The sequence below is a fragment of the Panthera tigris genome, chromosome B1, assembly GCF_018350195.1.
Source record: "Panthera tigris isolate Pti1 chromosome B1, P.tigris_Pti1_mat1.1, whole genome shotgun sequence".
NCBI lineage: Eukaryota > Metazoa > Chordata > Mammalia > Carnivora > Felidae > Panthera > Panthera tigris.
Window position 1 is genome coordinate 196,250,267 of NC_056663.1, and position 26,027 is coordinate 196,276,293.

General features: G+C 43.4%; 1 long non-coding RNA gene across 3 annotated transcripts; it reads left to right on the forward strand.

Moving 5' to 3' along the window:
- Positions 1-4,646: 4,646 nt before the first annotated feature.
- LOC122237780 lies at positions 4,647-11,791 on the forward strand. 3 transcript variants are annotated; one of them, XR_006216423.1, is made up of 5 exons: positions 4,647-4,872; positions 6,602-6,767; positions 7,506-7,665; positions 10,481-10,667; positions 11,147-11,791. It is a non-coding gene; the product is annotated as an uncharacterized LOC122237780 (long non-coding RNA). The 3 variants fall into 3 exon arrangements; XR_006216424.1 differs by lacking the exon at positions 10,481-10,667 and having other exon boundaries at positions 11,147-11,789; XR_006216425.1 differs by lacking the exon at positions 7,506-7,665 and having other exon boundaries at positions 11,147-11,788.
- The last annotated feature ends 14,236 nt before the right edge of the window (positions 11,792-26,027 follow it).

A 26,027-nucleotide genomic window follows, 5' to 3' on the forward strand; every position in this document is an offset into this window, starting at 1 on the left:
TACTGGAGAGAAAACTACAGAACAGTATGGGAAGGGCCATTGTCATTGCAGAGGGAGCCAGGGGAACGTGGGTGAGCATGGAATCCGCCTGGGCAATCATCTGGGAAAAGCTTCCCAGAGAAGGTGGAATAAGATGGGATTTGTTACCACTACCCACTCAAGAAAAGCGTCATGGCAGAAGGCTTGGACGTTACCTGCCTCAGCTCCCCCACTGAATGGATGGAGACGCAAAAGATGACAGGGGAGGGAGCCGCTGCATGGCTGTGGTGTAGAGGGCTCTGAGCACTGGGGTTATCCAAAAGTCGCCATCTGAACTACGAGCAGATGACCGCAAATGTCAGCGACACCTACATATATGTCACTTTGCTCTGATGTAAATATGGTTCATGCATGGTGAGTGGTTATTAAGCAGAAGTAAGGCACTTTTAAGGGTAATTATGAGGAGACAACAGGCAACAAACAGGCTTATCTTTAAAGGAAGGCAGGTGACCTTCTGTTTAGCGGCTAACAGTGTGAAGACAGGATTCGGGCAAACTTGAGTCAAGACCACATTTCCACCTACTGTATGTGACCTTGGAGGCTTAGATTGTGTGGCTCTCAGGGGAATGTAATGCTTAAAAGCATGTGCCCTCTTGTCATCAGATGTCCTGGGTTTAAGGTTCCCAGATTTAGTGAAGAAAAATACAGGGCATTCCAAAATATGCGAAGATCTCTTACAGCTCAGCCATCAGAAAACAACCCCGTTAAAAAATGGATCAAAGGGTTGACCAGACACCTTGCTGAAGAAGATATACAGCTGACAAATAGCATACGAAAAGGTGGTCCACATCATACATTGTCAGGGAAGTCCAAGTTGAAACAACAAAGAGATGTCACTGTGCACTTCGTAAAATGGCTAAAATCTGGAACATTGACCACATCCAATGTTGGCAAGTGTATTGAACAGCAAGAGTTTTCATTCATTGCTGATAAGAACGCCAAGTAGTAGCCACCTTGGAAGACAGTTTGGCAGCTTATTATAAAACTGAGCATTCCCTGGGGCGCCTGGGTGGCTCAGTCGGTTAAGCCACCGACTTCGGCTCAGGCCATGATCTCAGGGTTCATGGGTTCGAGCCCCGTGTAGGGCTCTATGCTGACAGCTCAGGGCCCGGCGCCTGCTTCAGATTCTGTGTCTCCCTCTCTCTTTCTGCCCCTCCCCTGCTGTGCGCGCGCTCTCTCTCAAAAATAAATAAAACACTTAAAAAAAAAATAAAACTAAGCATTCCCTTAGGAATGTGACCCAACAGTCATGCTCTCTGGTATTTGCCCAAAGGAGTTGAAAACTTATGTCCGCATAAAACTCTACATGCCGATGTTTATAGCAGCTTTAGTCACAATTGCCCAAACTTGAAAACAGCCAAGATGGCCTTCAGTACGTGAATGGACAAACGGTGGTCCATCCAGACCATAAGATGTTATTCAGCGCTAAAAAGAGGTAGGCTATCAAGTCACGAAAGATGTGGAGGAAACTTGAATGCATATCCCTAAGTGAAGTAAGTCAATCTGAGAAGACTACTTCCTGTAGGATTCCAATTGTATTATATTCTGGAAAAGGAAAAACTGTGGGGACGGTAAAAAGATTGCTGGTTGCCAGGGGTTAAGGGAGAAGAGAGGTAGGTAGAACATGGAAGATTTTTAGAGCCGTGGAAATACTCTGTTTGATACCGTGATGATGGATAAATGTCATTATATATTTGTGCAAACCCATAGAATGTACAACTAAGTGAATCATGATGTAAACACTTTGGGTGATGATGTGCCAGCGTAGGCTCGTCAGTTATAACCAAGGTATCCCTCTGCTGGGGGAGCTGATGGTGGGGGAATCTGTGCCTCCGGGAGGGCGGGAGTATATGCACAGTCTATGTACCTTCCCTACATTTTGCTGTGAATCTAAAATTCTCTAAAAATAGTCTGAATGTTGAAAAGTTCAAAAAGGAAAAAAAAAACCCCTGGGTATTCAGTTAACTTTGAATTTCAGATGAATAATAAATAATCATTATGGGACATTCACATTTAACTGGACAGTCTATGTTTTATCTGAAAACCCTCCCTGGGTTCAGATCCTCCTTTCTCTGTTTCTCCATTGTATGACCTTAAACGGGTATCAGTCCCTCATCTGCGATCTTGAACTTGCCATGAGCTGATAGATACAAAACTTTTCGTAGAGTCCCTGGCACATTCAAGAGAAGTTAGGCACGGGGAGCCTGGGTGGCTCAGTCGGTTCAGAGTCCGACTCTTGGTTTCGGCTCAAGTCATGATCTCACGGTTCAGCTTCTGCACTCACAGAGTGGAGCCTGCTTGGGATTCCCTGTGTCTCTCTCTCTCTCTCTTTGCTCCTCTCACCTGGGCTCTCTCTTTCGTTCTCTCTCTCAAAATAAATAAATAAACTTAAAAAATCAAGGCACTATTATAATTATTCATTTGACACGTATTTTTGAGTGCCTACTGTGAGCCTCACCTCTCAAATGGAGATGTATGGTTTCCTTGGGGAATTATCATAGGGATTAAATGCATCGTGTGTAATGTGCCTGGTGCCATGGCTGTTAGATTTATCGGGGTGTGAGCCCAGCCGCCACTCTATGCTTTCCTTAGTTCTACTGGACCCAGCTTTGCTCTCTCTCGACTCACATGCGTATATCCCAGGACAATAGTGAGGCACGCAAGGAGAGCAAAACTTAAAGGGTAGCAAAAACTCAGTTATAAGACAAGGAGTGTCTTTCTGTTATTTTAATATACTTACTGAAAATTTTAAAAATCAAAACTAAGGCAAACAATTCCTGCTGAAGAAACCACCTCAGACTCTACATTGGCAGGAGCAAGCCTCATTTCACCAACCTCGTTCCTGGACTTCCTAACCCGTCACTTCAATGACGTGACTGAAACATTTCTTCCTGAAAAATGATCAAGAAAAGAAGGATCTCCTTCTTCTATTGCTGGTGGTAGAGATAGAGTAAGAGAGAAGAAGTCTGAGAGAGCGATGGCTCTTTGGTAGAACAGAGGATTCCACCAAATGTAGAATTTTTTAATACTGCTGAGACAAACACATATTTCAGTTACTTTTACAGAAGTTTATGAGATAATATATATATTTGCCGTAGTGAGATTATCAACCTGGGGACGTTTCTGGAAGTCTCGGAGCTCATTGTTGAGAACTGCAAGCAGTACCAGTAGCTTTATTTTTGTGCTTCTCTCTATATATTTAATTTGAGGGAGTAGAAAGCATGTGTATAGGTGCCCCCCCCATGGCTATGAGCTTCTAAAGGGTCACCCGGAGACCAACACCCACCCTGGCATGGTTAAACAGTCAAGAAATGTGAGGTGACTCCAAGTGTCACAGAAAGTGAACGACCCAAAGTTAATGGCAGATTGTAAACTTGGAAATGTAGTTCTTTATTCTCTCACTCTGATCTTTTTTCTTCAATAGTTTATGATGGCCTATTAGAACTTGAAACATGGAGTTACCTATGCTACTACTCTCTTTTTGTTCGTTACTATTTCGGGAGGGCCTAATTTAGGAATGAGTCACTGTTCCACACGCTCAGAGGCGTTGGGCAAGGTAGCCTCATCCCCAAGCCTATGTAATTGGTACCATTCATCCCATTTTGCAGATGAGGACATAGGTTCAAGGAGATCAGAGTCACAAAGCTGCCATGCGGCAGAGCTAGGTACCAAATGCAATCTAGCCTGACTCGATACTTCACCATGACATCACGTCCCAGCACCTTGAGTCCAGAGGTAAATGGGAATTGTCTTAAAATAAATCAACAGTGTGAGGGATGTTGCTCCTGTCTGCGTCATGCTTCATGGCCCAGCCCAAATACCAACTCTTCTTGGAAGTACCCTGCCTTCATGAGGCGTTCTAGACCACCATCTGCCTAGAATGACACTGGCCTTCAGAATTCACTGACAGCCTGCAATTATGGATTTGATTGGAGTTACTATCTATATTGGAACTCATTTTTTCCTAGTTACTTTTATATTACCAACAAGATCTTTAGTATCTCAAGGACCAATCCCCTGTCACAACCCTCAACCATAGCTTCCTCTATCCCAATCCCAAATCATAAATTTGGGCCATAGGGTAGAGATTTCATATATCAGGGGAACTCCTTGTCTAATGTCTTCAATTTATAAATGTGGATGCTGAGACCCAGAGAGATTAAGGAATTCAAGCAGGCACACAACTAGCTCATCCATTCAGAGACGTTATTTATTCAGGATGTATTATATGCCAAGTACAATGGGAGGGAAATAGACAAAATGAGAATGAATGAGTGAATAAACACGGTAATTTCCAAGAGTGACAAACACTATTGGAGAACAAAGCACAACAGAGAGATGTGACAGAGAGTGGGAGGTACTGAATTATGCAGGGTGGTCAGAGATGCCATATTAAAAGGAGAAACAGTAGCACACAATGAGCAGAAAGAAATGACGATGTGGAATTCTGGGGGGAAAACATTTCACGCAGCAGATGCAAAGATCTGCAGGGGGAATAAAGCCACCGTGTTCAAGGAGTAGAAGGAAGGCATTGAGTCTGGAGCGTAAAGAACTTAGAATCCAATGACATCATAAGGAGAAAGCAGAGGGTTTTAAGCAGAGGAGCCAAAAGGTTCTAATTTCCATTTACAACAGACCTCTGGCTGCCATGTGAAAAATGGGTTGGAAAAAAGCAAGAATGAAACAGATCAATTGGGAAAGCATTTCATTACTCTTTTTTAACAGCTTTATTGAGGTATAATCAATATACAAAAAATGCACATATTTAACGGACACAATTTGATCACGTTGGACGTATGCGTACATCAGCAAAATCATCACGGCAATATCAAGGTAATAGACATATCCATCACCTCCCAAAGCTTTCTTGTGTTCTGTGTGTGTGTGTGTGTGTGTGTGCGCGCGCGTGCGCGTGCGTGTGTCTGTGGGTGGGGGGAAGAAAACTTAACATGAGATCTACCCACTTAACAAAGTTTTAAGTGCACTACTGGTAACAGCAGACGCTATGCTGGGCAGTAGATCCGTAGAACGTATGCATCTTGCATAATTGAAATTTTACACCAATTGAACAACTTCCCATTATCTCAGCCCCTCACCCCTGGTAATCACCATTCTATTCTCTGCTTCTGTGAACTTCACTCTCAGATACCTTATGTAAGTGGATTCAGGCAGTATTTGTTCTTTGGTGACTGGCTGATTTTACTTAGTATATGGTCCTCCAAGTTCATCCATGTTACCACAAATAACAGCACCTCCTTCCTTGTTAAGAAGAAAGTTTTATGTTATTGAGGTCAATGTCTTCTATCTTCTATATCTACTTAGTTAGGAGGGTTTTTTTTTTTTTTTTTTTTTTTTTTTTTGGTCACAAACGTTTCTTGAATTGGGTCAAATGCTTTTTCCGCATGTATTGAGATTATCATGTGGTTTTTATCTTTTATGTTGTTAATGTGGTGCTTGACGTGAATTGGTTTTCACATGAAACCGTCCTTTTATCCCAGGGAGATTTCCACTTGGTCACGGCGTATGATCCTTTCAATGTGCTTTCCTAGTATTTTGTTGAAGATTTTTGCATCCATGTTCATCAGGGATGTTGGCCTGTAGTTCCCTTTTCTTGTAATGTCTTTGTCCGTCTTTAGTATTGGGGTAGTGGTGACCTCATCAAATATGTTTGAAGGGTTCCCTTCAATTTTTTTTTTTTTTTTTTTTTTGCAAGAGTTTAGGAAGGATTGGTCTCCTTATTCATTACGGATCTGTTCAAGTCTTTGGCGTCCTCATGGTTCACTCCTGTAGGTTGTATGTTTCTAGGAACGTATCCATTTCTTCTAGGTTGTCCAATTTATTGGCATATAATTATTCTTAGCAGTCTCTGGTGACCCTTTGGATTTCTATAGCATCAGTAGTAATGTCTCCTCTTTCGCGTCAGATTTTCTTTGAGTTAAAAGAACCAGGGTTAAAACGTCATCCTTTGGATGCCTCGACACTCCCTGTCGACTTTCCCGTGTTTCCTTCTGCAACTTTCCCATATTTCTTTCTGCGACTTTCCCGTGTTTCTTTCTGCTATCTGCCCTAGTTTGCCTTTTATCCTAAAATACCAATCTATGGAGTTTCTTCACCAGGGATATTACATTTTACTGCAGAGTTGACCCGGGGGGAGTAAGACCATGAGATGACCCTCTGAAAGCCTCTTCCCTGAATTGAATTGAGGATGCATTTCTGAACGAAAGTTACCCCGCGAGGTGTTATGGTGCAGGATGTGCATTCCTGGCAAACCACTGTACCTGAGGCACATGGGCCACATCCTCGTATGTCACCTTTCCAAAACAAACCAAAACAAAGCAAAATAAAGAAACAGGGGAGATCCAGGAGGTTCCTGCAGGGCACATTTCTCCAGGCTCCTACCCCTCAGTGTCCTTCTGGCTCAGTGTTTAGATATCATCCAGAAAACGAAGTAGGTTGAAGAATAACCACAGTGTTCCTATGCATATTAGCCATTGATATAGCTCGTCTGCTTTCCAAACACAGGTGAATTAATTATTCCCATATTTTTCTGGGCATCTTCCAGGAATAAGCGTGTCTGCATCGGGAGAGGCCCCACCTGCCAACAGACACCCGTGCTCCAGGCAGAGACTTTAGCGACTCCAAGGAGGGAATATCAGCTAAGATTACCACGTTACCGGGAAACGTGTTTTTATAGCCTCCTGATCTGCATATTTTTGCTTTACCTCAATGTTCGTTTTGATTTTACTGAACTCACAGCTGAGCACGGTGGGGAGGGATTCTGATATTTGGGGCCATAGAAGTGATGATCGTGGAGAGGGATGGGGTCTCTGCTTTCTTGGCACTGGAGATCCTGGAATCAGGAAGAGGGGTCCAAAAAACACAAAGGAAGTTTCCAGACAGAATGGCTTATCAGACAGAAGAAACAAGTTGGGGGGGGGGAGGGGGGGAAGAAAGTGAAAAACCCAGATAATGAAATGAGAAGAACACGGGAAGGCGGGTGTCCAAAGCATCCTACTTAATCCACACACTGGCTTGGTGAGGATACATGCCCTGTCCTGGCCCACAGAGGAGTCAGGGGGAAGTTCTGAGATATGAAATTGTCTGGTCAATTAATGCAAACAGCAAGACACAAGGGCACACTCTGAGCTCAGGTGTTCCCCTGACGTGACATAGGAAGGGATTACGATGAAAGAAGGAATGTGCAGGAATATAAAGTATTGGGCCTCCTATCTGGGATCCACGGGTAGGGGAGCCTCTCCCTGGAACCCCACCTTTGAGAATAGACAGGCAGATTGCTCAGTGGATGAAGGACCCTGAAGCCTTTGGTTTCTCCTGCCTGCGCAAGTAGCTGAGGTTTAGCGAGGTTTTCCGGGATACCTGGGGATCTTGAACTTCTAGGTGTCTAGATACTTCCGGGTGGCTGATTGATCAATTTCTATTTCTCCAAACTCTTGGACTTCTTATAGGCATACTTTCCCAATCCTTCCTGATAGGAGCTGGATTAAGCAAGGCTCCACTGGTTGCAAGTTCAGGAAGCTCTTCTGAAACAAAAACCGGGGATTTTATTTGCTCGTAAAATAGAAAAGTCCAGGAGGCTGACCTGGCTTCACGCACAGCTGGACCCAGGTGCGCAGCGTCATCGTTTGGATGCACATTTTTTGTGTGTTTTTTTTTTGTTTTTTTTTTTTTTTTTTTTACTCCCTAGGTGCTCCTAGGACACAAGATTCCTTCTCAGGCGAACCATTCTAAAGAATGCATGGCTTCGCTTCTCCAGGTTTGCCTTCTCGGTGAGCCTAGCAAAAAGAGAATGCCGTTCCTCAGTAAACGCTGGCAAGTCTCCACTTGGCATGGCCTCTGTGGTATGCTCCTTGTAGACATCGCCGTCCCGAGCAGAGGGATAGGGGGCTAGGACATAGCGATTGGCCAGGAGCCTACGAGGCAGGGGGAAGGACCGGACATGCCTCACGCCCTTGGACTGACAGTTGTCGAGGTGGAGGAGAGAACGGCCTGATGGAAATCAGGTGCCAATGTCAGAATGTGGAGGAGGGGATTCTGGAAAGAAATACAAAAGAAAAAAAAAAAAAAAGGAAAAAGAATAGGTGTAATTGATGCCCTTGCAAGGACCATGTAATTCCAACCTGCACTGAGCCTTCTCTGAGGCTCTGCTATTCAAAGAGTGGTGTCTGAATCAGCAGCGTCCACATCACCTGGGAATTTGTTAGAAACGCAGAATCTCACGCCTCAGCCCCGGAAGATCCCTCTGAGAGCTGCCTTACGCGTTCAAGTTTGAGGAGCACTAATCTAAACTTTGTTCCTCATTATGTTCTCAATAAGCGAGTAAGTATTCCTCAGGTGGAAGAAAAAAAGCACAGCGTGGCAATCAGGAGAAGGTGATAGTGAATTCCAGCCTCTGCAGCTAAGTCCAGGAATTCTGGGCTGGTTAGTTATGCTTTTTTTTTTTTTCTTCTTCTTTTTTTTTTTTTCATCTGGAAAGTTAGGGACTCTTGGACTAGCAAACCTCCAAGATTTCTGCCAGTTTCTGACCTTTCAAAATTCTAGGTTTGCTAAATCTCAAAAGGGCAGGGAATCTGGAGGTTGTAAAAACCGTAATGAAGGGCTTTCCGCAGCTGGCAGAGAAAAAAGATACTTCGGAGGTCATCTTTGGAACACACGGTGTAGATTTCCCGGTTTAGAAGCCAAGCAAGCTCTACATTGGTGGCTTTTAACTAGGAGTCCAGAGAACCATAGAATTCCAAGAAGGAGGCCGTGCCAAACATTGAAAATTCTGGATTAGACCACTGCGGTTCCAGGAGAGAAGGTTCACAGAAACTCACAGAAGAAAGAGCAGTCGGCATGTAGTACAAGAATCCAGGCATCCATCCTGGAGGAGGGAAGGTACAAATTACGCCTTGAAAAGGAGGTAGGATCAGGTTCTGGGAAGCCCGGAGAAAGCGTTTAAAACTTCAAGCCTACCTCTCCTCACTGCATTAATTGCTTTTCAGAATATGAAAGAAATTAAATAACAACAGCCCCAATTAAATAATGGCAGCCTCCACTTCCTGTGGCAATTAGGGAGAGAAATCGCATGTAATTAATCTAAAGCCCACCCCCCAAGCTACTTTCACCCTTTGGAAATCAGCTCTCAGCTGTTGGCTTTTCAAGGCAACACCGAGGATTTCCAGTAGTTGCCTTTTATGTTCAGTGCGCTGTGAATACCCCAAATTCCTCTATGCAAACATTCATCGCCTGCCTGGCAGCTCACACCTGAATCTGAATATTTGGTCTGTTGAAACCAAATCCATCATCACGCTTTGCCGGGTCACTTTGCTGGGTAAGTGACTTCGCCTCGCCGTTGGAGCTTTTAACGGAATCCTTGAGGCGCTCTGCTCTTGGGAGACGGAGTATTTGTCCATGCAACACGGCCCTCCAGAAGAAAAATACAGCCGAGGCCAGAAAGCAGACGGGACCGGGGGCTCCATCCTCCTTGTGGGTGCTGCTTGTTGGCGAGTGAGCATCCTGGGGAGCAAATTAAAGAGATAATGACTTCGGAAGAGCTCGACTTGACATGGCAATGTGGAAGAGGAACGCCACTAATAGCCTTGCGCTGCGTTTGTTAGAGGAGATGAGGGCAAGACGGGAAGAGGGACTCTGCCAGCGTGCTCCTTTCGTGGCTGGGTAAAGAGCCCTGAGCTCTGAAAAGTGGCTCTTCAGCATTAGGGGCAACTTCCCCGGCGTGAGCTAACCTTGAACTCCAGCTTTCCCCCTCACCCTAACACTCTGCCTCTCTAGCTGAGTGCTGGCTTCCCAGTTCACTCTCCTATCACTCAAGGGACTGGCGGCCAAGATATAGCACGTGCCGATCAAAGAAATTAAAATCTAGGTAATTTAAGCATGTTTTTAATAAAAGGACCCCGTGCAGGTGTAGGCAGGGTTAAGGAAAGCCAAGAAAGGACAAAATGCAGAAAAGGCAGGGTCCTGGAGCTGGAGACAAGGGGAACGCTCACATGTGTTCTAGATATATCTAGATATAGATCTAGATATATCGATATATCTAGATATAGATCTAGATATATAGATATATCGATATATCTACATGTAGATTTAGATATATCGATATCTCTATATAGATATAGATATAGATATAGATATAGATATAGATATAGATACAGATACAGATATAGATATAGAGAGAATCCCAAGCAGGCTCTGCACTGTCAGCATAGAGCCAGACTTGGTGCTCGTTCTCCCCAGCCGTGAGATTATGATCTGAGCAGAAATCAAGAATCAGACGCTTAACAGACTGGAGTCACCCAGGCGCCCCTCAAATGGAATATATTTAATGCAGCAAGCTAGTGAGTATTCAAACTTACCAAGCCCCAAACTGAACTCTCGAGGGCCCTATCCTGCCCCAAGCTTTCACCCACTGTCTTCCCCACCCTAGGAAGGACGTAGGATGTCACCCGGTGAGCCCAGACCTCAAATCCAGGAGCTGCTCTCGACTCCTCCCATTTCCCTCAGCCCCGACTGGCATTCTCCCTGCAAGGACTGTAGATGGACTTGCAAAACAGACCCCGCCTCTTGTCCCCATGTCCACTGCTTCCATTCTGGACCAGTCACTTACATCTCTCGTGAGTTACTGCAGCCGGTCTCCTGGTTGGTTTTCCTGCTCCTGCATCCCCTCTAGAATCTACTAGCGGTGCCTAGAATAGAGTCCACGCTCCCTGTCTGTATTTCCATTACTTCCACTCACTGCCTTCGCCCCCCTCTTCCAGCTGTACTGGCCTTGCCCTGCCGTTCACGTAGGTGCAATTTATTCCTGCATTAGGATTTTTGTGCAGCTATTCCTTTGCTTGCCAAGTTCTTTCTGGAAACACACGCGACTCTCCTTTTGGTTTTTGAATATCGAGTTAAATGTCACTTTCTCAGACATACTGTTCAGACCATCTAATCTGGAGTCATCACTGGGTCACTCTCTGCCATGTCACACTGTTTCCGTTTCTTTCTCGTTCCTTTGTTTACTTACATGTTGTTGTTGTTAATTTTGTCTGACTCTCGTGATAATGCATGGTCCAGGAAGTCAGTGATCTTTTCTCTTTTGTTTGTCTAGGAGAATCATAGGGGCTCAGAAAGATATTTCTGATTGACTGTTTGGGAGCAGTTAACATCAACATATTTTCCAAAGATAACTGGAATACGAGCGAAAGAGAGAAAAAAAGAAGCATTTTGACTTCTGGATACCGATGATCTGATTATAACACTGGGCTTTAGCCCTCAGAAGCTCTGAGAAACTGTGGGGGAAATAGCTATGTTTTTATCACTCAGCCTTTTCAATTGTTAAATGGGGATCAGCCCTCAAACCTAAGGGCTAAACTATTACATATTTCATAGGGTTTTGAGAGGATTAAATTGGAGAATTCATGTAAAGTGCCCAGCAAATTGCATAACAAGGAGGTTATACCCTATCAATATTAGCTGTAATTTTATTTGAAACAAAAATTATTAGTGTTATTGGGGTAGAGAACCAACAAATTGACAAAAAGAAACGGTATATTTCAATTGACTTGACAAGTAAACATTATTCAGGATATGTCTGTTTTATTTATCATTATAGAACCAGAGTATCACATAAAAGATACTCACTTGTTGCAAATGGATGAATGAATGAATGAATGAATGAATGAGTGAATGGAAAGGTGAATAGTATAATAATATGATAATGTAACAGAATGAAAAATTTATAATCCAAACCAAATTAATGTGTTGATTCAAAAAATGTTTTCTGGCGGGGGGGTGCCTGGGTGGCTCAGTGGGTTAAGTGTCTGACTCTTGATTTCAGCTCAGGTCACAATCTCACGGTTTGTGAGTTCAAGCCCCAACTGGGCTCTACACTGACCTTGCGAACCCAGCTTGGGATTCTCTGTCTCCCTCTCCCTCTTTTTCCCACCCCTGCTTTCTCTCTCTGTCTCCATCAAAATAAATAAATAAGCATTTTAAAAAATTTAAGAAAAATGTTTATCCAGCCTTATGTGCTAATCACTGTTCTAGATAATGGGAGGATAGCGAAGAACAAAACAAATGCTTTCATGAAGATTATATTGAGAAAACACAATTCAGGGAAAGAAGATTGGGTGTGCTGGAGGGTTGACATTTTATTTATTTGTTGGCTTGTTTGTTTATTTTTTGGACTGTTGTAATTTTAAATAGGGCTGTCACACACGGCACCTCGGTGTCTCAGTCAGTTGAGTGACTCTGTTTCGGCTCAGGTCACGATCTCGTGGTCTGTGGGTTCAAACTCCCCATCAGGCTCCATGCCGACAATGTGGAGCCTGCTTGGAATTCTCTCTGTCTCTCTCCCTTTCTCTGTCTGTCTCTCTCTTTCTCCTTCTGCCCTTCCCCTGCTCGTGCTCTCTCTCTCTTTCTCAAAATAAATAAATAAACTTAACAAAATAAATAAATAAGTGAGCAAATAAAGGCTATGATAGGAGGTATCATTGAGGGAAGAGTTGTGGGAAATGAGGGAGCTAGCTGGACAGGCATCCGGGGAGAAGTTCTCCTGCTAGAAATGAAGTACATGTGCAAAGGCCTGAGGTCAGAGTGGGCAGATAGGAGCCTGCTTAGCTGGGGTCACAGGGGCTGGGGGGGGGGCAGATAAGACTGTGGTAGAAAACGAAGGCAGAGAGGTAGATGTGGGCAGAGAGCAGAACACCTCCAGCGCCATCATAAGGAACTCTGGCTTCTACTGTGGCCAATAAGTGAATCCATGGGGTGGGGGACTGAGGGGAACCCTGGAATCGGACTGCCATTAGCAGGAGCACTCTGGTGGCCTTGGTGAAGATCAACTGAGGGGGTGACAGGGTGGGGACAGAGATATGAGTTAGGAAGATCTGGACCAGGACGGGAGCAAGGGAACTAGCAAGAAGTGCTCAGATTCAGAATTTGCCAGCAGATGGGATGTGGTTACGAGGGGTAAATCTGAGAAGACGTGAGAGTGAAAATGTACTTTGATTTTGTATCCTTCTTAATGGGCTCTCGTCTGGTGGTGAGCCCACATTCACTTTTCCTCTCAAAGGGTTTTGGTTGCTATAACATTTTGTATTCTCCAACAGAGAGTCGAAAGGACGGTTACACGACTCTGAGTGATCTTAGTCTGGCGTGCCTGGACAGGATGGCAGTATTTCTCAAAGTTTATTCCTTGTAACAGCTTCCTTAGGAAATTTTAATAAACGTTATACGAAGAAAATCAAATAAATTGAGTAAAGACCAAGCGAAATAATACCTTTGCTACCAGATTGATCAGAGCCTCTAATACATCACTGTGCATTGTGAGTCTTCAAGGTCATAGTATAATCCGAGTGTCACTGGCTGAATTGTGTGTTCCCTCCCCTTCCCCCCAAATCCAGATGTTGACGTCTTAATCTCCAGTTCCTCAGAACGTTACTATATTTGGAGGCAGCCTCTTTAAAGAGGTCGTTAAACTAAAATGAGGTCATATGGATGAGTCCTAATCCAATCTGACTGATGTCCTTATAAGAAAAGTCGATTAGGACACAGAGGAACAGAGGGAAGACCATGGGAGGACACAGGGAGAAGATGGCCACCAATAAGCCAAGGAGAGGTTACAGAAGAAACCAACCGTGCCAGCACCTTGACCTCAGACTTCTAACCTCCAGAACTGAGAGAACATCCATGTCTCTTGTTCAAACCACCCAGTGTGTAGTATTTTGTTACGGTAGCTTTAGCAGACTAACACCCAGAATATCTGTCCCTTTTACCGAATTCCCCTAAGGTAGTGCAAGGCTCTATGCTTTGGCCATAACAGATCTCGGGACCACTCCGGAAGTATCTAGGGCAACAGGCAAGTGACTAATGAAGAAGAAAGTCATTGAAAAACATCAGAAGTGACTCTCCAATCAGCTAAGATAAACAAACAAACAAACAAAAAACATTAAGAAGCAGAAAATGAAAGCATATTAAGGCAGGGGCATTTCACATTAAAGATGCACACAATGCATCTTGTTAACTTACTTCGGGGACAAGATATATGATGAGGATTTCAAACTAAGGTAAGGAGCGTCCCAGCTAGGGAAGCATGGCGAATCCTAATACCCAGAGAAGATGTTCCACCAGAATCCAATTTGTGGCTTTCACTCACGATTTCGCTGCTGAGATTAGGAAGAAGGGCTGAATGGAATTTGGAAGAAATAGAGAATTACAAAATGCGTTTTCATTTGGAAACCTAGCACTCAATGTCCTTGTGATACGCCCTGCCCTTTTAATTGCATTTTATTTTGATAGTCTCTTGAGATAGGACGGCTAGCAAAAGTCTGAAAAAGTGTGCATCCAGGTATGCGTGTAGGGGGTAATGAGTAGCATACCATCAGAAGCTATGTCCCATAAAAATATTGATGGGAGAATTTGCAGAAGGGAGCACCGATATGGGTTACTTGGAAAAAAATTATGGATAAATGAATTGTCTGCCATTTCCACCCTCCAGCTCAGTTGATTCATTTCTCTTTGAAGGTTTCTCATAATTTACCAAGAGAAGGAATTAAATACTCTTCCCAAAGTGCTTTCAAAAAGTGGCATGGGCTTCAGAGATAATTAATCTCTTCCCTGTAGACTTGTCCTCAACACCTGATGAGGCGTTACAAAAAGACATGCCATGTCTCATCCCAGAACTTGCAGATAGCATCATTGACCATCAGACTAATCACAGAATGGATGGCAAGATGGAAACGGAGACAGAACTACTAGCAGTTTCTAGGAAGGATCGGACAGTTCGCATTGCGTGTACTGAATTCCTTTAAAGCAAACTTGAACATGGAGAGATGGTAGCTGAAAGAACACAGCTCACTAGTTAGCTAATTTTAATATGTTGTTCACGTGGGGGACACTTGCCTCTGAGCATAGGTTGGCGAGGTATATGTAGATATTGCTGTTAAGAAATCTTGACCCGATGCCCCTTACATTACATGCGTATGATACAAGTCTCGCTGCTCTTTCTCATTCCTAGTCTGGAAGCTTCCACAGGTAGTGTTAATCTCTCCCCTGCTCTGTCATGTTTAGGACTCACATTCGATATATTCTATAGCATTCTATGGGCAGTGTTCTGCAATATTCATTGTGGCCTTATGATAATAAATGAAGCAGCATTGGAACTTCAAGGAGCTTCAAAGATAATTCTCTTCTATAAAAGAGGGATGTTAGAACCTTCCATGAAGTGGTCTTATAAAGTTGGAAAACATGTATTAAAAATCATGATAGTATCAAAAATGCCTCCTATTTTTGGTAGTGATAAAGCCATCATCAAGACTTATTATAATCCCAGTATAATCTAATTATAATTCATGCTTCTCATTTTAAAGGTGAGTAAACAGAGGTTTAGAAACATCTCATTGTAGGGGCCCCTAGGTGGCTCAGGTGGTTAAGCATCTCACTCTTGGTTTTGGCTTAGGTCCTGATTTCACGGTTCCTGAGTTCAAGTCCCATGTCAGGCTCTGCTGACGGCGTGGAACCTGCTTGGGATTCTCTTTCTCGTGCTCTCTCTCTCCCTTTCCCCTGCTATCTCTCTTTCTGTCTTTCTCAAAATAAGTTAATATACTTTAAAAAAACAAACAAACAAACAAACAAAACTCTCCTTGTAGTATAGTGGAGTCGGATAGACCAAAGTTGGATAATGCCACCTACCTGCCTTGCGGATATTGCGAAACATATTTTACCTCTCTGCCTGCTTTAGCGGAAACCTCAGTTTTTTCATTTCTATTCTATGAACTACTTTTGAAGATTAAACAATGTAACAAATGTACAATAATGTATGTGGTGCTGGGAGTATTTTAGACATAAATGCTAAAAAATAAAATAAAATAAAATCCCGTAAGATAAAATAAATCAAATATTTAAAGAGTATGAAAAATATCTCTATGGCATCACGGTGCTATCAAGAAGCGGGAGAGGAGAGTGAGGCAGTTTACTCTAAAATTCTGAGCTTTAATGACAGCATGACAGATCTGAAATCTTTCCATATGTGGAGTAAGGACCTAGCAACTGGGAGAGAAGGCCATGTTTCTCTGGGGAGGAGATTGAAGCAGAGCGTGCAACTTTCCCCTAACCACCCTGGATGGTCACCAGGAGTATATTTTCATGATAACTCTGGTGAGAAATATAATAATTGATACTCATTTATTTATTTTTATTTTATCTTATTTTTTAAATGTTCATTTATTTATTTTGAGAGAGAGAGCATGAGACAGGGAGGGACAGAGAAAGAGGGAGCGAGAGAATCCCAAGCAGGCTCCACGCTGCCAGTGCAGAGCCCGATGAGGGACTCGAGCTCGCGAAACCGTGTGATCGTGACCTGAGCCGAAACCGAGAGCCGGACGCGTAACCGACTGAGCCACCCAGGCAACCCAACATTTACTTATTTTTAAAAATCAGTCTCCGTGATGTAAAGCGGAACTTTCTTGCGCTTACTCTAGAGTTTAATGATTTGTTCTTTCTTTCACGTGAGAAACAGGAACACTTCATGTTGCAGTGCTTAGGATATCCCAAGGCAAGAACCTGGTCCTGAGGAGACGGATATTCGCCCAGGAGCCACCTCACTGGGGCCACATTAATGCCTTGGGAAATCCTAAGCACGGCAGCATGAAGTATTCATGTTTCTCATGTGAAAGAAACACAAATCTTATGAAACCATTGAGTAAGTGCAAGAACGTTCTGCTTTAAGATAAACATAATGAACTGCCTTGCTCTCATGCTGGGTCCCCAGCTAGAGCTAGCAAGAACAAACAGGACTATTAAAATTGGCCCCAGTCCGGTTTTGTCCCATGTTCCTCAGCAGAAGGAAACCGGGAGATGGAAGGAAGAGTCGCACTCTTGATTGTGGACTCTACTAAGAGCTATTAACCTGTGGGGGGGGGGAGGGGGGTAGGGGCTGCTGCTGACAACACAAGTTATGCATTGCACAACTTCTGGGAGCACCGATCACACTGTTGTCACCGTGGATGTGTAGAGCTATAATGACGATTTTAAGCAGATCGGAATAACGTGACTTGAGGAATAAATTCTTTTGTCTAATTGGCGTGAAGTTGTCATATTGGCTACGATGAAGGCTGGGTGGGGAGACAACTTTTGCCAAAGTCAGAGGAAGGGGCAGAAAATAGAAAGGAGTGACCAAGGACATACGCAGCCAGTAAAGTAAACCAAATATTTTACCAACAGAAATTTGATGGAGAGGGAAAATGGTTCCAAAATGTCAAGTCAGATGGATGAGTGCCAAATGGAACATTTATTGTTGGTACCAGGGGGGTTGGAGGCAAGATGGAATGTGGGGTGGGGGAAGTTAATTAATACCTTATGTAAAAAATGGCAAGCTTGTCTGACGCCTTCCCTTTCATAGGACCTGAGACATGTCTTTCCACTTAAAGAAGGAAAAGCAGGTCCCCTTATGTACTAAGAGGTGGTAGGGAGTCTGGAGTTATTAGAGGCATGGAATCCTCAAAAGATTTTGCGTAGGAACCCAAAGACAGATGTTGTAACTGTTGGGTAGGTGTTCTTTCTGCCCCGGTGTTAGGTAACTAAGACTTACTTTAAGTTTCATCTCTCGTTATCGCATCCTCTCACCGGACATCACACGCCACTGTCATTTGCCGTTTGTCATTTGGCCCTTAATGTAAGAGTTTCCTTCCACGATCAGTTTCTCCCTTGCTGCCTTCCTCATGCTTGAGGAATTCTACAATGCAACCAAATTCTAGAAGCTGTAGTAAATGACGGCAGAGAAACATACACCTCACGTTCTGTGAGAATACAACACGAGGCAGCAAACAGCTGTGTGACGCAGGCACAACGTTGGCTGGAATCGTGGCAGCCGACACGGCAGAGCAGAGAAAATGGAGCCCTAACACCATGCAACTGAGGTGAGGGGGGAGGCAAGGAGACACCCAAGAAGAAACAAGCTGAAGCAGAACAATTTTCACGAACCGGAGGCACTAGGCATCCTTCATGCTGGGGTTTGGGGTGGGAACACGTTAGAGACCGCTCGCAAGACTGTATAGGGAGCACTTAGCTTCTTGTGTTCACCCTTCTCACAAGCACAGCCAGGCAACTGTCGTGAGAAGAGAGAGTTCTCTTTGGAGATGGTAACATCAGGCCCAGCCCGAGGCAGGAGAGAGGTACCTTATGGGAACAAGGGTATTATGGGAAAATCAGCACAAAAAGAAACAGGTGCTCAGCCTCTGCCTTGCTCATCTGAGACAACAATGGCAGGCAGGCTTCTATCAACCTGGCAGGAGCTGAGAGGATGCTTGGTTGAAGAAATAGCCCAACAGAAGACAGAATTCCTATAGAAGCTGTCGCCTGGAGGTCCAGTAATGAAATGGCTGTGGTCTGCTTGATCCATTGGCGGTAGAGCAGTCCCAGCAACAATAGCCACAGACATGCAGAGCTTTCCATCCGCTTTTTAGTCTCAACCGGAAACATGACCAAAGGCCAGCAGACATTTGAGGGCAGGCTGTCACATAAAAGGATGCTACCACGGTTTTTTAAAAATACACTTTTCAAAAGAGGAATTTGATCAAAGAAGAAACATGCAAGAAGCAGAAAAACATCTATAATTTAGACCCTTCGATATATAAAATAAGATGTTGCATACAGAACAAGATCAGGAACCTAAAAAAAATATGAACATGCAGAGGAAAAATTCTGCAAGAGACCGAAATATTATGGCAGCAATAAAAAAGAAGAAACAACGCGATGGTTAGAACAGACATAATTAGATAGCAAACTTTAAAGGAAATATTAGAAATTTAGAGGATCACAGGAGGTTCAAAAGTTGATCAAGTTTTAGAGGCAGGAGACAAAAAAGAAAGGAGGAGATTTTTTTAAGCAGAAAATGCTTAATTTATTAAAATTAAAAGGTGTGTGTTCTAATACTAGGAAGAGCTTACTATTGTTAAAATATATTTCTATGCTCAAGGTGGAGCCTCTCCTGTATGGGATGCCATGTCAGTATCCTGAAATTCAGGTAATTTTTGTGTCCCGTAAATGCTCCACATGACCAGAAAGTAGGACATGTGGTCAGCCAATCTCCGGACACCAGAGAAACTCTGGGCTTCTCACCCAAAAGAAGGTTGACTGTATGACCCCAGCCAATCAGATATTTTCTACTTTTTTCTCTTCCTTGTTCTTTATTCTTTATCTAATAAAAAGGTTTCTGTCTCTGCCCCATTTTCCAGTTCTCCAAATAGAGACTATCCACTTCATGAAGTGTTAAGGGAAATTTGTATCACCTAAATTGTCTTCTTCAATCATTTTTTTAACACCAGTACCCAAAACAATGAGAAAAAAATTCTACCATAAGTCACCTCCTTGTGAAATTTCAGAAGACGGGAATTTACAAAATATCCTGAAAGTTTTCATAAAGAATATTGGAGCCACACAAAGAGGATTAGGAATCAAAAGGACATTAGACCTCTCCAAAGTAATATAAGAAACAATAGCCTAATGCCCTGAAAGTTCTAAAACAAATTGAATTCTATCTCCGGATGATCTATCATTCAGTGTGACGGTAGAATAAAGATATGTTCAAGTATTCAAGGTCTCAAACAATTAACCTCTCATGTTTTTTTTTTCTTATGAATACACTGGAGAGAGTAAACTCAAAAAGAAGTCAAGAGTTCCAAGAAATAAGATAGACACACAGAACAAAGGTAAAGAGAATTCCCAGAACGGGGGGTTGGGTAGAAACCCAAGAACATGACCGTGTAGCACAAAAATCCTAAATCACAGGTGGGAGAGCCTCTGGGCTGGTGAGCACGTGGAGGTCCTGGAGGCTGGCGCATCCAGGGGGGACACAGAAGCCATGTGGTCTCTTCCACATATCTCGCTCCGCGCCTCTCTTTCATCCTATGCTTCCTGAGTTGTTTCCCTTTAGGACAAGCCTGTAATTGATACGTAAACTATTTCTCTGAGTTCCGTGAACCACTGTAGGAAATTATTGAACCTGAGGGAGGGGTCATGAAAACCTCTGATTTATAGTCAAGTCAGGTCTGAAGCACCGGGGACCACCTGAACTTGGACGTGTTGTCTGAAGTCGGAGAGGGGGCATTCTTGTGGGATCGTGCCCTTGACCTATGAGGTCTGATGAGCCGATGCTGACCCCACGTAGATAGCCGCAGAACGGAGTTAAGTTGTAGGACATCCAGATGGCGTGTGGAGAGCTGGATTGCTGCTTAGCGTCAAATACTTACACCTCTGGTGTCAGAAGTCAAGTGCCGTGAACAGCAGGGCGGAAACAGAGTGTGTTTCCCCTTTTCACATAATGTTGGGTGTTTCATTCGTAGTTCAGACGGAAGCAACAGCAACACAAGAAAATAGAGAAACAAAGCGGTTTTTAAGTCATGGAAAAGTAAGCTATATGCAAGAGGAAATGTAACAAAAGCACTACATAGAACAATTGTGGCTCAAATTTACAAAGGCAAAACACTCTAAATGCGGTAAACTGAAATTCAGGTAATTTTTGTGTCCCTGTAAATGTTCCACATGGCCAGAAAGTAGGACATGTGGTCAGCCAATCTCCAGACACCAGGCCGACTTATCCAAAGGCAAAATACTATAAATGCTGGACACTGGCTTATTCAAAATAGCTGCTAGAATTATATATTGGGTAGATGAAGGTGATGGGTGTAGTGGACATTTAAGTTTGGAGCTGAGATGGCCATAACATTCTATCTCTCATGGTAGGATATCACTAGATGATAGCAAAGGCCCGAAATGAAATCATAGTCTTTTCTGCTAAAACACATGTCTCTTAAGGGAATTGGTTTATACATATTTGCTGTGCATAGATATGGAGATCTTGTTGGTCCATGGGTGATTTCTTTTGGTAGCTATTTTGAAGCTGTCAAAGGCAAGCTTTCTCAAAATTTAAGAGGGGAATGTTAGCCTCGTACGAGAACTTTAAGCAATATAAAGCTGGAAAGTCTTACAGAAATACCTTCCTTTGGAGCAAAGAGTGACATTTTAGTGGCTTTAGGAATCATTACAGTTTCTATTAACTTAAGGTATATGGGGACACGGAGGGGGTATAGAGCAAGAGGTGTCAAAGGCATCCTTCTGTGTTAGGAAAAGAAAAGATTGAGTATGAAATCTACACCTTGGGAAAGATTTTTAATTTTGATGAAACTGGTCTCTTTTAGAAGCAGATGCCCTTGAGCATTGACATTTTGGAGGGAAGTGAGTGAGCCCTGGGGTATGAGGCTGCAAAGGATCTGGGCATCCATGCTGGGTGAAAATGTCACTAGAGATTTCGCTGTGTGACTCTTTTTATTAGGCTTGGTATTGTTTTAGGTGACGCCGTGCATTTCAACATCCATAGCTTTTGAATGGTCTGGCCTTAATCCTAGTTTTCTCATAAATCTGCTATTTTTAGGCTTTTTGGTAATACATTTGACATTATAGCAGGAATGGCTGTGCTTAGAAATATGGAGATAAATGCCAGAAGAAACAGCTAAAACAGATGAAATTATTGCCTTCCGAGAGCCGTGGTTGAGGGGAGGGAAGTATGTGGATGCGGGCATTCTCTTCTCTTTATAAGCCTGCTCTGTAGAACATTGATAAAAATAACCTTTAAGCACATGAAGAATTTTTTATCAAAAGACCAAATCAGTTATATGTCTGAGCAATATATACTAGATGAGTTACATGTTAAGCAAGTCATATGTCTAGTAATATAACAGACGAGATACACTTGTATCCTTTTATTGCACACCTAAGAAGCTGTCTTTGAACACCTAGGTGGGTGTGCTTAAGAAAGTAAGCCAGGGACTAACATAGATAAGGAATTAAACACCAGGGTGGCAGGAGTGAGCTTTAGGAGTGGGGAGGGGGTATGAGTTGAAGAGTTGACTAGGGGATTTCAATAAGTGAAGACACTGAAATTGAGAGCTACATATAAAGCCAAGACACCCAACTGCTAACGGGTTCCCTCCACAAATAAATGGTATATAGACACACATATATATAGTCCGCCCTCACACAGGAGGTTGATAAAAACAAAAACAAAAAACAACCAAGCAACCGACCCAACAAACAAACTTGTTTGTCTTTGCCTGGACACTACGTGGGAAAATATAAACTCTCCCGTGTTTTGTTGCCACAGCTTTTATGTAGGTTTGCAAGTTACATTCATACTATCCCCTTAAGCTAATAAATCAAACTAAAACGATCTAGTAACATCCTGAGGTGCTTGGTGAAAGCCAACACAAAGCACCGCCTTAACTGGGCCACTCAAGAGATTCGCATATACCATTCAGCTGCACATGAGCTCGCAGACGAAAATTACAAAATCCACGAAGCAGGCAATCCAATATTTAGTCATTTGACACGCATTTATCAAGTGGTGTGCCAGGCATTGATCTGGGCCCTGGGAAAACAGCAAAGAAGAAAGACACCTGTTCCCGAAGGAACTTACATTCAAGTGCAGAAGACAAGTGCAAAGCCACCAAAAGCCCTGGCAGAATTAGATGTCCCCACACTTCCAACAGTCGAGGACTTGAATGGGCTCTACAGCACAAATGTAAAATGACACAAACTAAGAGAACACGAGGGTGACAGAATAAAATAAGTAAACAGAGGGGCGTCTGGGTGGCTCAGACAGTTGAGCATCTGCCTCTTGATTTCGGCTCAGGTCATGATCTAAGCATTCGTAAAGTTGAGCCTCATGACAGGCTCTGTGCTGACAGCACAGTGCCTGCTTGGGTTTCTCTCTCTCTCTCTCTCTCTCTCTCTCTCTCTCTCTCTCTTCTTCTCCCTCTGCCCCTACCCCATTCGTGCGTATGCACGTGCTCCCCCCACCTCCCAAGGTAAATACATAAACATTTCGAAAATAAAAAGTAACTAAATAGAAACCAAAAGGAAAGAATAGTCACTGAAATAGAAAACCCCAACCCATGGCTTAAACAATACACTTGACAAGAGTTGAAGAATGAATGTCTTGACACACAAATTTGAAACAAAATGGTACTCAGAATGCAAGAAAGGTAAAAAGGTGAGGGAAATAAGAAAGGTTGAAATGTGGAGAAGAGAGTGAAACGTCCAAGGAATGAGACAGAGACAGTATGCAAGAAATAATGGGGTGTTGATCATTTTTTCAGAATCTATGAGACTTTCTGTTACAAATAAATTCTGACATTCTCTCTCTGACTTGATAGACCTGCAGTGTTCTGTGCCTTCTAATTACCATTACAACTCATGTTCTATTATGATTTTCTGTTTATAATCACTTCCTTCTTTCTCTCCTTCCTTCCTTCCTTCCTTCTTCCCTTCCTTCCCTACTTCCCTCCCTTCTTTCCTTCCTTCCTTCCTTCCTTCCTTCCTTCCTTCCCTCCCTCCCCTCTTTCCTTCCTTCCTTCTTTTCTTCCTTCCTTCCTTCCCTACCTCCCTCCCTTCTTTTCTTCCTTCCTTCCTTCTTTTCTTCCTTCCTTCCTTCCTTCTTTTCTTCCTTTCTTCCTTCCTTCCTTCTTTTCTTCCTTCCTTCCTTCTTTCCTTCCTTCCTTCCTTCCTTCCCTCCTTCCTTCCTTCCCTACCTCCCTCCCTTCCTTCCCTACCTCCCTCCCTTCTTTTCTTCCTTCCTTCCTTCTTTTCTTCCTTCCTTCCTTCCCTACCTCCCTCCCTTCTTTTCTTCCTTCCTTCCTTCTTTTCTTCCTTTCTTCTTTCTTTCCTTCCTTCCTTCCCTACCTCCCTCCCTTCTTTTCTTCCTTCCTTCCTTCTTTTCTTCCTTCCTTCCTTCCTTCCTTCCTTCCTTCCTTCCTTCCTTCTGTACCTCCCTCCCTTCTTTCCTTCCTTCCTTCCTTCCTCCCTCCCTTCTTTTCTTCCTTCCTTCCTTCCTTCCTCCCTCCCTCCCTTCTTTCCTCCCTCCCTTCCTTCCTTCCTTCCTTCCACCATTGCTTGACTACCTGCTACTCTTCAGCACTGTGGAAAACACAGTGCTGAACTCTGAAGGATTATATGTTCCTTTGGGGAAGAGCTGTCATGTACTTGAGTAGGTTCTGGAGGGGAAAGCTGAGGAAAGGATTGTTCCTTGGAGACATGAAGATCTAAGTTCAAATCCTAATGCCAGCTGGGACTCTGTGGTTTGGGGTCTGTGCACTTGCACTGTCTTATCATAAAATTAGGAATAATAAAGTCTGTCAGTGTCAGTCAGGGTTCAGGCAAGAGACAAACACCATACTAGCGAATTTCACAGAGAGGAGTTAATATATAGAATTATTAACTAGGCATCAAACAAGTGAAACATAGAAAAGAAAAGATTAAGTTAAGGAGGTGGAGGAAGGAAGGGAGACGGTCAGTTATTTAATGTGGAAGCTTGTGGTAAGGCTGTTGTAGGACGGAAGTCCCTCAGTCCCTCAGGAAGGAGCACATTTCTGGGCCGGTGTCTTTGGAGCTCAGGGGGAGGCCTGCACATCTAAGACATGGGCCTGTTTCTTGGTGGGGGGAGGAGCATGAGGAGGATGCTATGATTCTGCTTTTACTCCTGTCTGGAACACTACAAACTAGGAAAACAGAACCAACTGTTATTACTAGAACAAACTACCATCCCCAAAGGGAAGAAATTTTGTTGGGTCATCCTGGCGGGAGCAGGAAATCCCATAACGGAGCAGATCTGTCCTCTTTCCTCTTCCCATTTGCCTTAGCACCTCCCACTGGAAGAGCCCAACGGGCTGCAGCTGGAAAAATAGAAATATGGCTTGCAGAGTCCCAGTGCCATTGGCTCCATGAAGTCCCAGGACAGAAGGGTAGGCTTGAAGTTGAAAGATAATAGCTTAATCATCGGTCCATCCTGGCCCTTGGCTAACTCGGCACCCATAGACACATGCACAGTATGTGCACTTATCCTTCATATGACAGCAGAAACAGTGTTACGATTCTGTCAACCGGACACTATTTTTTTTTTTTTGTACAAATAAAGCCATTCCTACCTTCTGTCTAAAATGAAGAGACTACTGTTGGTTGGGCAACCAACTTCGGCTCAGGTCATGATCTCGCAGTTTGTGAGTTCGAGCCCCGCGTCGGGCTCTGGGCTGACAGCTCGGAGGCTGGAGCCTGCTTCGGGTTCTGTGTCTCCCCCTCTCTCTACCCCTCCCCTGCTCACGCTCCATGTCTCTCTGTCTCTCAATAATAAATAAACGTTAAAAAAATTTTAAATGAGGAGACCAGAAGTCCTAACAGCTGTTGTAATCATACCTAGGGGACGGTCACAGCTCTCCATTTCTGGACTGTGTTCATTATCTCACAAATTTAGTCAGGGTCTCATCTGAATATTTTGTTACCTGAAGAGTCCATTGTGTTAGTCTCCAACAAGGCTGGTTAAGTTATTAAAACAACAAATGTAACCTCCAATAAAATGTTTATATAAAATGATAAGGCAAAAGAGAAGAGAGAAGAGAAAATTAGGTTATGTGTGGGTATATGTGTGTGTATAGATAGATATGCGGTAATGCATACACTTAAATTTGTATACACACTCTTGTACACACACACACACACACCAGCAAATAACAAAATATGCTTACTTTCTAAAACCGTTGTTTCTGTAACTGGGCACGAAGTCATGGTTAATATTTATAATATTTTTCTTCCATTACCCATTCTGAATTTTTCTTGACCTCAGCCAGGACCTTAGCTGATCAGCAGAGTTTTCTTTTATGTTTATTTATTTTTGAGGAGTGGGGAGGGACAGAGAGAGAGAGTGGGGATAGAGGATCCCAAGCGGGTTCTGTGCTGACAGCAGAGAGCCCCATGTGGGGCTTGAACTCACGAACCCCGAGATCATGACCTGAGCCGAAGTCAGGCACTTAACCTACTGAGCCACCCAGGCACCCCGGCAGTTTTTATCTTGCAGAGTGATCCAAACCTTTACTCCTGAAGGGTCTGAAACCCCATAGGCCCTGCATCATTTGGGCTGCTGTGACTTCCTGTTAACTTTGGGCATAGAA